At 34.7% G+C, this 9,743-nt stretch overlaps 1 pseudogene; it reads right to left on the bottom strand.

Annotated features, from left to right (window-relative positions):
- Positions 1 to 455: 455 nt before the first annotated feature.
- Positions 456 to 7,975, bottom strand: LOC113040548 (ankyrin repeat and MYND domain-containing protein 1-like; annotated as a pseudogene).
- Between the last annotated feature and the right edge of the window lie 1,768 nt (positions 7,976 to 9,743).

The following is a 9,743-nucleotide window of genomic DNA, read 5'->3' as shown; positions in this document are numbered from 1 at the left end:
CAGTAATATTGTAAAATAATATTACATTTTAAAACCACTGTTGTGGTATATTTCAAATGTAATCTATTCCTTTAACATAAAGTTTTATTTTCAGCATTACTCCGGTCTTCAGTGTCACATGATCCTTCAGAAATCATTCTAAACATGTAGTGTAGTGTCAATTTTTACCCGCAAGGTTATAAAAATAATAATAAAAAATATTAAAACACATTTTAAAGAACTTTTATAAAAATGTATTTTCTAAAATGACTGATCTTTTGCAATTGACCTTGTTTCAATGATTCACTTTTATGGCTTTAATTAATTACAGGTAAATATTTTTTATTTTACATAACTTTTTCCTAATTTTCCTAATTAGTTAGCACATTCTGCCACTCAAAAATCATGCAAGACTACATCAATAATCTATTTTTTCTTTTTGAGAATGATTTTCTTCCTCAATTCACAAGTATGTTTTATACTTGAAAACAAGAGCAAAGTCAAGTTCACTAAGTATGGTGCTTTGGGTAGGTGTATTAATAGGCGGTTGAGACCAACCTGTCACATGGTCACACTCGTCCCACACTTTGGTTTTGCAGGTCTTGCTACAGCAGAAGACTTCACGACAGTGGCCACAGGCTGACAGCTGCACACCCCCTGAACGGCCGCATTCATAGCAATATTTGAAGCGAGGCTTCCTGTAATCAAAACCACACAGCACAGAAAACTCTTTGGTTCACAACACTGTGCTTTATGAAGTACCTCTGCACTCTCTGACTGATGTGTTTATTAAAGGATGTCATGTTGTTCTCCTCAGGAGAGCTCAGCAGACTCGATGTCGCTCTTGATCCGGTTTATAGACACTTCTCTGTGGGACTGACACCTCAAACAACAGATAAACACACAAACTAGCAACCACTTTCTATCATGACAGCTCTCAAAGGGATTGGCTTGATAATGCATACATGACAATGTTAATGTGTTTGGTCTTGACGGAAAAGATCTGCTTTGCAGCTGCAGCAGAGCAAGTACCAACTTGCTACTGCCAATATATCCACAACAAGCTGCTGTGAACGTGTAAGAAATACTGCTGCTGCACATATAACATATATGAAATAACCCCCATATAGCTTACATGAATTATACCGTATAGATCTATACAGGTGGAGCTGGGGGAGGTGGAGGGTTTCTGAAGTGCACGGCAACTGCTATAGCAAACACTAGCTAAGTATTTGAATGATAATAAAGTGAAAAAGTGACGTGACATTCAGCCAAGTATGGTGACCCATACTCAGAATTTGTGCTCTGCATTTAACCCATCCGAAGTGAACACACACCCGGAGCAGTGGGCAGCCATTTATGCTGCAGCACCCAGGGAGCAGGTGGGGGTTCGATGCCTTGCTCATAATAATGCTCATATAATAAAATTTTGTTATAATACTTTTATTTAGAATACATATAATATTTGTAATATGTGTTAGTGTTATTAATATATTTAGAATATGATTATGACAGGTATTATTTATTATTTATCATTCAAAATTACAGACTATTATAACATTTCATTTAAATCAACCAACAGGAATGCATCTTAGACATATACATTATTTTCATTATTTACAATATAAAGAGTAATACGCTCAGCAATATATTTAGAATAATAAATAGTAATTCTTAATTTAAAAAAATATTTATTTTGAATCAATTATCAATTATTCTGAATTGCATACTATTATAATAAATATTATTAATATATTACTATTACTATATATCTTGTTAAAGGGTTAGTTAACCCAAAATCAAAAAAAAAAATCAGATAAATCTAGTTATGTAAAAAATAGTCCCAACTCATTCAAGCGTTGGAATGGGAGTAGGTGGAAGTTACATGAAAAGTTTTATATCGTTTTACATTTGGATATTTTTTTTCTTACAAGAATTGATTCGCTACAGGAGGCCTTTATTCACCCCCCGAAGCCATGTGAGGCATGTTTTATTATGGCTGGAATTGTTTATTTGACTATTTTTAGACTGTTGAACATAAACACCCGTCCATGCCATGGTAAAGAAAGATCCAGGACAATTTTTAATATAACTTCGATTTGGATTCATCTGAAAGAATAAAGTCATATACACCTAGGATGCTTTGAGGGTGTGTAAAACATGGTCTAATTTTCAATTTTGGGTAAACTAACCCTTTGAAGGGGTCCTATTATGCTTTTTCACTATTTCAACTTTAGCTATTCTGTAATGTTAGATTTCAAAGTCCACTTCAAGAGGAGATATTTTATTTAACAGAAATCGCTTTTCAAAAACTACAACGAATTACTCGTTTGGACTACAACGCATATTTTCTGGGGTTTGTGATATCACAAATATCGAGGAATGGGACGAGACCTGGCTGAGCTGCACTAGAGAGGGCAACGAGTGTTATCACTATATCGAAAACACGATTGCTTTCCCAAGGCAGATGAACTTAGAGAGGTTACAATCATCTGGGTTTAAATCGCGCTCAAATTGATTTGATTTTGACGCAAAATTTACACTGAAGCCTTACTTTGGTAAGGGGCATGGCATTTCCCAACCAGGAGCCAAGTGGGGCCAATCACAACACAGACTGGCCCAGCTAACCAATCACAGCACATTTTGTATTTCAGAAGTCGGGCCTTCATTTGATACAGGAACTATTCGAGCCGTTCATGCCAGACTGGGGAGAGAGGTGTTGTAATAATGTAAAATATCTGAAAAATAATGTGTTTTCCGAACAACCTCATATAAGAGCCTGTTATATTACAACCCCAAAACAAAATCAAGTCATTGTAAAAGAGCATAATAGGACCCCTTTAAATCAACCAACTGGAATGCTTATTATCCTTATATCATACTTAGTGCGATTAATCATGATTAATTGCATCCAAAATATTTTTTTTGCCCATACATAATTATATTGTTTATTTAATATGTATATATAAATACACACACATGCATGTATATATTTAAGAAAAATATGTTTTGTTTATATAATATATAAATATATATACATGTAAATAAATGTACATATTTTCAATATACAGTGTATGTGTGTCTTTATATATACACATAATATTACTATTATTATTATTATTCACACATATATTATATAAACAAAAACTTTCATTTTGGATATGATTAATCGCGATTAATCATTCCCCAAAACTAATTATACATATAAATATTTTATTTAGAATATACAGAATTATTTCTTTCATATTCGTTTAGAAACATTTAGAAAAATCCATTTAAATTATTATATAAATAGAATAAGTATATTTATGATAAATGTATTTATTTTTTAACTACCTATAAAATCAATTCATAAATTATTAAGGTTGATCTTTCTAAAACATAATTTTTCATTTTATACTTTATATAATTATTATCAATACTTCTGCTACTAATAGTAATAATAATAATATTAGTTCATTAATACTGATCTGGTAGATATAAACTTGTCTGTGGGACTGACACCTCAAACAACAGACAAACACATAAATTAGCACTCTGTTGATTTCAGTCGATAAGACACGAACTCCTTCGAACGGCTGCAGAAACCCTGAAGGCAGTGAGACAAAATCCATAAAGCACTGTGCATTTATAGAAACGATCGGCCAGTCTCACCGAGTGCATCTTGGCCCTGTTCCTTCTCCATTCTCATCGCCGCCTGTCTCAGCAGATCTCCCATGAGGCCTTGCAACTGCCGGCGGGTGTTATAGGCTCGTCTCTCATGCTTGTTGAGGGCATGATACGGGGTGTGGGCCATGCACTGGTTCTGGTGGGAAAGTGGAACCAGTCTTGTGAGCGGAGCATATTTGGTTGAGGTCATAGGCGAGCGTGTGTAGGGCTGCAGAAGCCTCCTCCTGGCCTCAGGAACTGGGGGCAAAAATGCCCCTGCACAAACAAATTAAATCAATTACGTCTGCTGCAAAAAAAGTGAGTATGAATAGACAGTGTCAGCTGAATATGAATAGACAGCTATTTTTACAGTCTTGCGCATTTGAACTAATCATACATAATTCCGTTGAGCTTAGGAATGCAATGGCCAATCAGAGGCGTTCAGATGAGTCATCGCTGAAACTCATCAGTTGTGTTGAGAGTGCACGTGTTCGCTGACTGAATTCGGGATTCTTGCGCAGTCTCTCATTATAAACAACAAATATTTTCACAGTGCACACAGCTTCAGTGATTATAACGATAGTTTAGTGCTTAAACTCGCGATAGATCAATGTTCGTGATAAAGTCACTTTCTATATATAAGTTATTCGCTGTTTGAATAACAATGGAAAGGAAACGTTATATAATTTTCCAATTATTTTTATTACATTGTAATCACTTTAAATAAAAAATTCAGTCCCGTTAAAAAACTTTTTTTAGCCTACATGACACCCATGTGTTGTTCTTGCCTGAAAAGACGGACGTTTAATACATTTGGCTGCTTTTAGCCTTACCCTGGAGTTGGTTCACCCTCCGCCTATGGTTGAGGTGATAAATGAGATTTCAGATGATCTGGAGCACGGGATGAACTGGTGGTGAAAAGCTGCACCTGCTGGAATGTGCAGTGCGCATAATCCACGACTGTTCCCACAGCGCACCTGCGGCCCTCGCCCACCACCACAGGCATGAGGACGTCAGCAGCGCCCACTTTGATCAACTTCTCCGGCTTAACTAACTGAAACTAAAAAAAGAGAGCGCAGTGATAATAACTATGTTTATTTGACAATCCTCTGAGGTGCTGAATTGACCCTGACCGTGAGTCGAACGATAATTCAACCTGATCTTGTCAGGAAAAACATGAATAGGCATTTGCTTTCTGCAACCCATTAAATGAATAACATGGTTCTATGTTTCAGTGAAATACTTGTTTTATCATTTTGTTTTCTATTTGCAGATTTGTATTATTTTTTCATAATTTCATTATTACAAATTATTTCATCATTTTCTAAAATTATTAGTATTATAGTTGTTGTCAAATACACACCATGCATTTCCACTAAGCCTAACTAAAATTAAATGTATATCTCGACTTTTATTTTGCAATGCAGAGTGCAACTACAGAGCAACACTGCAGAAACAGATTTCTCATATGCACAGTCACGTATTTCCCCCTGGGACTGCGTAGGATAATTAGTTGAAGAAGATCACCAGCTTGACTTGGTTGCGTGGATGTGGCCCACGGTCGTAGATGATGTTGGCAAGGGCACAGAGAGCGCTGCCCACAGGACGAGTGAGAGGAAGATTAGGATCAGCCCCTCCAGCTAGCAGTTCATCCACAGCCTGGGAAAACAGCGTTAATATACACGGCACGTCGATGCAGTGCCATAGAGTTCTCACCCTCATCCTTCAGTAATGACTTATTATTCCACATTCATCCTGTGCCTTTGAATAGACAGCATTTAATTACACCATAAAAGATGATTCCTTGCAAATAGCAGCACTACAGATGACTCCGTTGGAAGAAGTGATGTCAAAAATGATTGGATGCAAGGTCGTAGTCGCTCTGGATGGCCAGAGATAGGGGTGAATGGCCACTCCACACATCGTTGGGGTTTGAGTTCTGAGAAAGGACGAGTGCACCACATCTCTAGAGTTCTGAAAGAGAAATAAGGAATCTTCTTATTATAATTCACGAATAAATTCCAATTCATTTGCATGTAGTGCAACGCCAGCATATGTCGGCACACTGCATTTCAGTTAATAATTATTTGTTAATAATAAAATTACATGCAAATTAAAATGAAAGGAGTATCATGTTTTTTCTGTGTATATACTGTCTCTTTGGCATGACACATATTGGGTGAATTTAGCCAGGAGTCCAGAGGCAATGGGATGCTGATTCTTAAAGGGGCTTAAATGTGCCCTGAGGGTTTATGTTTCTTTGATTAGAGATATTAAAAATGTGTGATGCAATACATTTATACAAGATGTTTACACAGACCTTAACAAGCTCACAGAATTGATGGGCACCCTGAGCTTTGACGGGCATGCAGGAGGAGCTCTGTGATTTCAGGACCCTCTGCTCCACATAAACACACTGCTACTGTGTGTGAAGAGGACACAGACCCTTTTGCTGACATGAACACAAAAAGAAGAAATAAAAATGCCTTGCTGTCAATATTTGATTAAACTTTTGTGATTAGTAGTTGGTCAGGAAGAATCTTTCAAATTGCTTTCTATTGGCATTTTAAATGTTTTGTCAATATTTATACATTTCTAATATCAATAAAATTTAATCTTCGTAGATTCAATTATTATTATTTATTAACTTACAAATTATATGGTTTTCTAAATTTATGCATTTAAATTAAATTAAATTAAATTAAATTAAATTAAATTAAATTAAATTAAATTAAATTAAATTAAATTAAATTAAATTAAAAAGCAACAACTTTCCAAATAATAACATGAACAAACAATGAAATGCCCATCCTATTTTTTTTTTTTTTATCTCATTCTCATTGCTGAAATGAATATATATGGGCAACTTTAGCAGAACAACTGTGAAATCAGAAGACTAAAAACTCTATATGACCCAGATATATTTTTAGGATTCAGATTCAGATAAATTTAGGAGGAATTAATAGGACTTTAGGTATAAACTCTGTCTTAACAAGTGCAAGTTTCCAGACTGTCTCCTGGGTGTCTTCCTGTCTGGCACATGATCTCAGCACTCTTCTGCAGGATATCCTCTGTCACAGGAATATATGGAACATGCAGAATCAAAAGTAGGATCGTCTGATCTGATGCTCCTTTCCAGGTTTTCATCAGTCTCCAGATTTGTCACCTCAACCTCAGAGTCAACGAATGCCTTCGCTTCCTTCTCTTTCCATGATACAGAACCCACTGGGATTTTATCATCAAAGACTTGAATAGATCTTGACTTTATAACATGTGGTTCTTCTGCTGGTCTGTCTTCTAAACGTTTAAGTTGAACAACTACCTTCTTGTTTGGGTCTGTATTGTGATTGATTTGATGAAGTTGTGGTTCCTCCGAGCTGTTGAGGCCCTCTGGTGGGTCAGGCTGAAGAAGTGTCTCATCTTCATTTGTGTCCTCTTTTATTTGCTCTTGAGCTTCAAGTTTCTCCAAGTTATTGAGGTTCTCCGGTTCAAGACTTTGGTCAGTTTGGTTGATTTCTCTTGGTGTTTCAAACGTCTCTTGGCCACTTTCATATTTGGGTGTTCCTGTCATTGGATCCGGAGAGGATTCATGGGAGACATGTTCCAAAAGCTTGATCTTTAGGGTTACGGGCAGAAAAAAAGGGGAGGAGAAATAAACAAAGAATAAAAAATGATCTGAAAAACAAGCAAAACCATTATGCATCCCAAACGTCCTCTCTGTATTATTACCTGTGGCTCTGGGCTGATGTTCTCATGTAAAGACTGAAGTGGGTAGCAGAGTGTAATGACAGACAGCCAGAGCAGACATGCCTTCATCATTTAACGTATTAACATCTGCCCTGCCGTCCAACAGCATGTGGATAACATCCTCATAACCAACACAGACACACAACTAATTATTGTGTATTGTTATTTCCATTTATCCAATGTTTCTTTACAACTGTGAAAAAATAAAAGATAATGCTGCCACCTTCTGGCCAATATTAGTCACTATTTATATGACAAGAAGGCTCAAAGTCCATCACAAATTAGACACAATGTAACAAAAAAAAAATCATGCATATATACTTTTTTATTATTATTATTTAACCTTTATTTAACCAGATGATCTCATTGAGATTTAAAACCTCTTTTTCAAGAGAGACCTGGCCAAATGGCAGCATATTAACAGTGCATAATATGCATAATAATACAAATATGATCACCAAACATATACTCAACAACAAGAGACATTTAAACAATATCCTCAGATACTGCTATGAGAGCCATGTGTCCCTGTGGATCACTCATTTCAGGATGGACTTTTTTCCTCTCTGAGGATTCGGTAAACAATCCTAGATTTACCATGTGATTAAAGTATAATTCATCTAAAAATTGTTAATAATTAATATAATTAAACATATATTTGTTTTTGTTTTTTCAGTGCATTGTCAATATTAATAAATTATATTAAATATATAAAAATAAATTATAAAATATTATAATAGACCTTTTCCACTTCACCATTCTGAAGAAAATGTATCTACTTTGTAGATTAAATTCTTATTATTTATTTACTTAAGAAATTAAATATTCTTTAACAATAAAATATACTTCAAAAAATAAAATGAAAAAATAAAAAACAACAATAATAATAATTTATCAGTAAACCATTATTTTGGAAATCAAGTGCTTTGCAGATTAAATTAATATTCTTATTTTTCTATGTCAAATTAATAATTATATGGTTTCATTATATCTAATTGCCAGTATTTATAAATAAAAAATTAAAAAATAAATTAAATTAAATATGTTGGTAAACAGCCCAGGTAACAAAGCAACAATCTTCTTACCTGTGTTCAAGAATGACCAGAGCAGCTTATTTCCTGTTTGCACCTTGAGAAGATGATGGCTGCATCAAAGCTCTAAAGCTAAAGGCTAGAAAAGTGTCTTAACATAAATATATGACAAAGATTTTTGGTACCTGTGATCTTTAGGCTGTCTAGTATTAATATATGAATTCACATATATTTCGTTTTGTTGAGTGTGGTCACAGAATGAGTAAAAATGTTGATGGTCACAATAGTGAATTTAGATATAAATGTTACAAATATGTTATATTTTACAAAAAAGTTACAATTTTGAAATGCTGTGTTTGTTTTTTCTCAGTGTTCCTATAAATGTAGCATAAGGTTTTTTTTATGCATAGTAGTAACTTTAGAATGTGATCAAATGGTTTAAAATAGCTGGGCTAAGATATCTAATCATTTGATGATTGCAGAAATATGTTATTTCAGTACAGACATTATCCCACCGGTCACAATTGTGACTGAACACTTTTCAAAAAAAATTATAATAATAATAATAATTGATTATTTCAAAGGGTTACTAATGACACATCATTTGGATATAGGGATATGACGGTATCAAATATTCATGTTGAGATTAATTGCTAATGCTAAGTGTGAACGAACAATAAAGAATCAAAACTCTTTCAAACAATATCTAGGGCAAGTTGTAGTCCAGATTAAAATGTTTTTTAGTTTTTTTTTTTATTGAAAATAAATAGCCTATTTAGTCTAAATATTTAAGTATTTGGGCTGTGATGAACATCATAGCAAATCCACAAATCTGAATGGCAATTTAACCTTTTGAGCGGGATGGTCCCACATATGGGATTCTTATTTCCTTGCCCCTGGGAGTATGGTCCCACATATAGGATTTAGAACGTTCAGTGACTTCACATAACTGTCAAATTCAAACTGTGTTTTCGCTGAGCCAGAGACAGACATGCACTGCATCATTTAAATACGTTTTAGAATGTAGCCTGCTTTATTTATGGGGTTTCTAGGGTAATGGCTGCATTTTAGCGCCATCTGCTGTCAGACAGTGCATGTGCTTTCATTCAGCGAGTCTCTCACAAGTGTTCCCCCATGTGCTTCTCATGCCTGCTTGTTTACATCATTTGTTTTTTTTTCTCAGTGTTCCTTTAAATGTTGCATAAGGTTGTTATGCATAGTAGTAACCTTTGGATGGGATCAAACAGTTTAAAATAGCTAGGCTAAGATATCTAATCATTTTATGATAGCAAAAAGATGTTATTTCAGTACACACATTATCCCACCGGTCACAATAAA

This window comes from Carassius auratus, chromosome 22, assembly GCF_003368295.1.
Source record: "Carassius auratus strain Wakin chromosome 22, ASM336829v1, whole genome shotgun sequence".
Lineage (NCBI taxonomy): Eukaryota > Metazoa > Chordata > Actinopteri > Cypriniformes > Cyprinidae > Carassius > Carassius auratus.
Note: the sequence above shows the minus strand (reverse complement) of the source record. Positions and strands in the feature narration are given on the sequence as shown.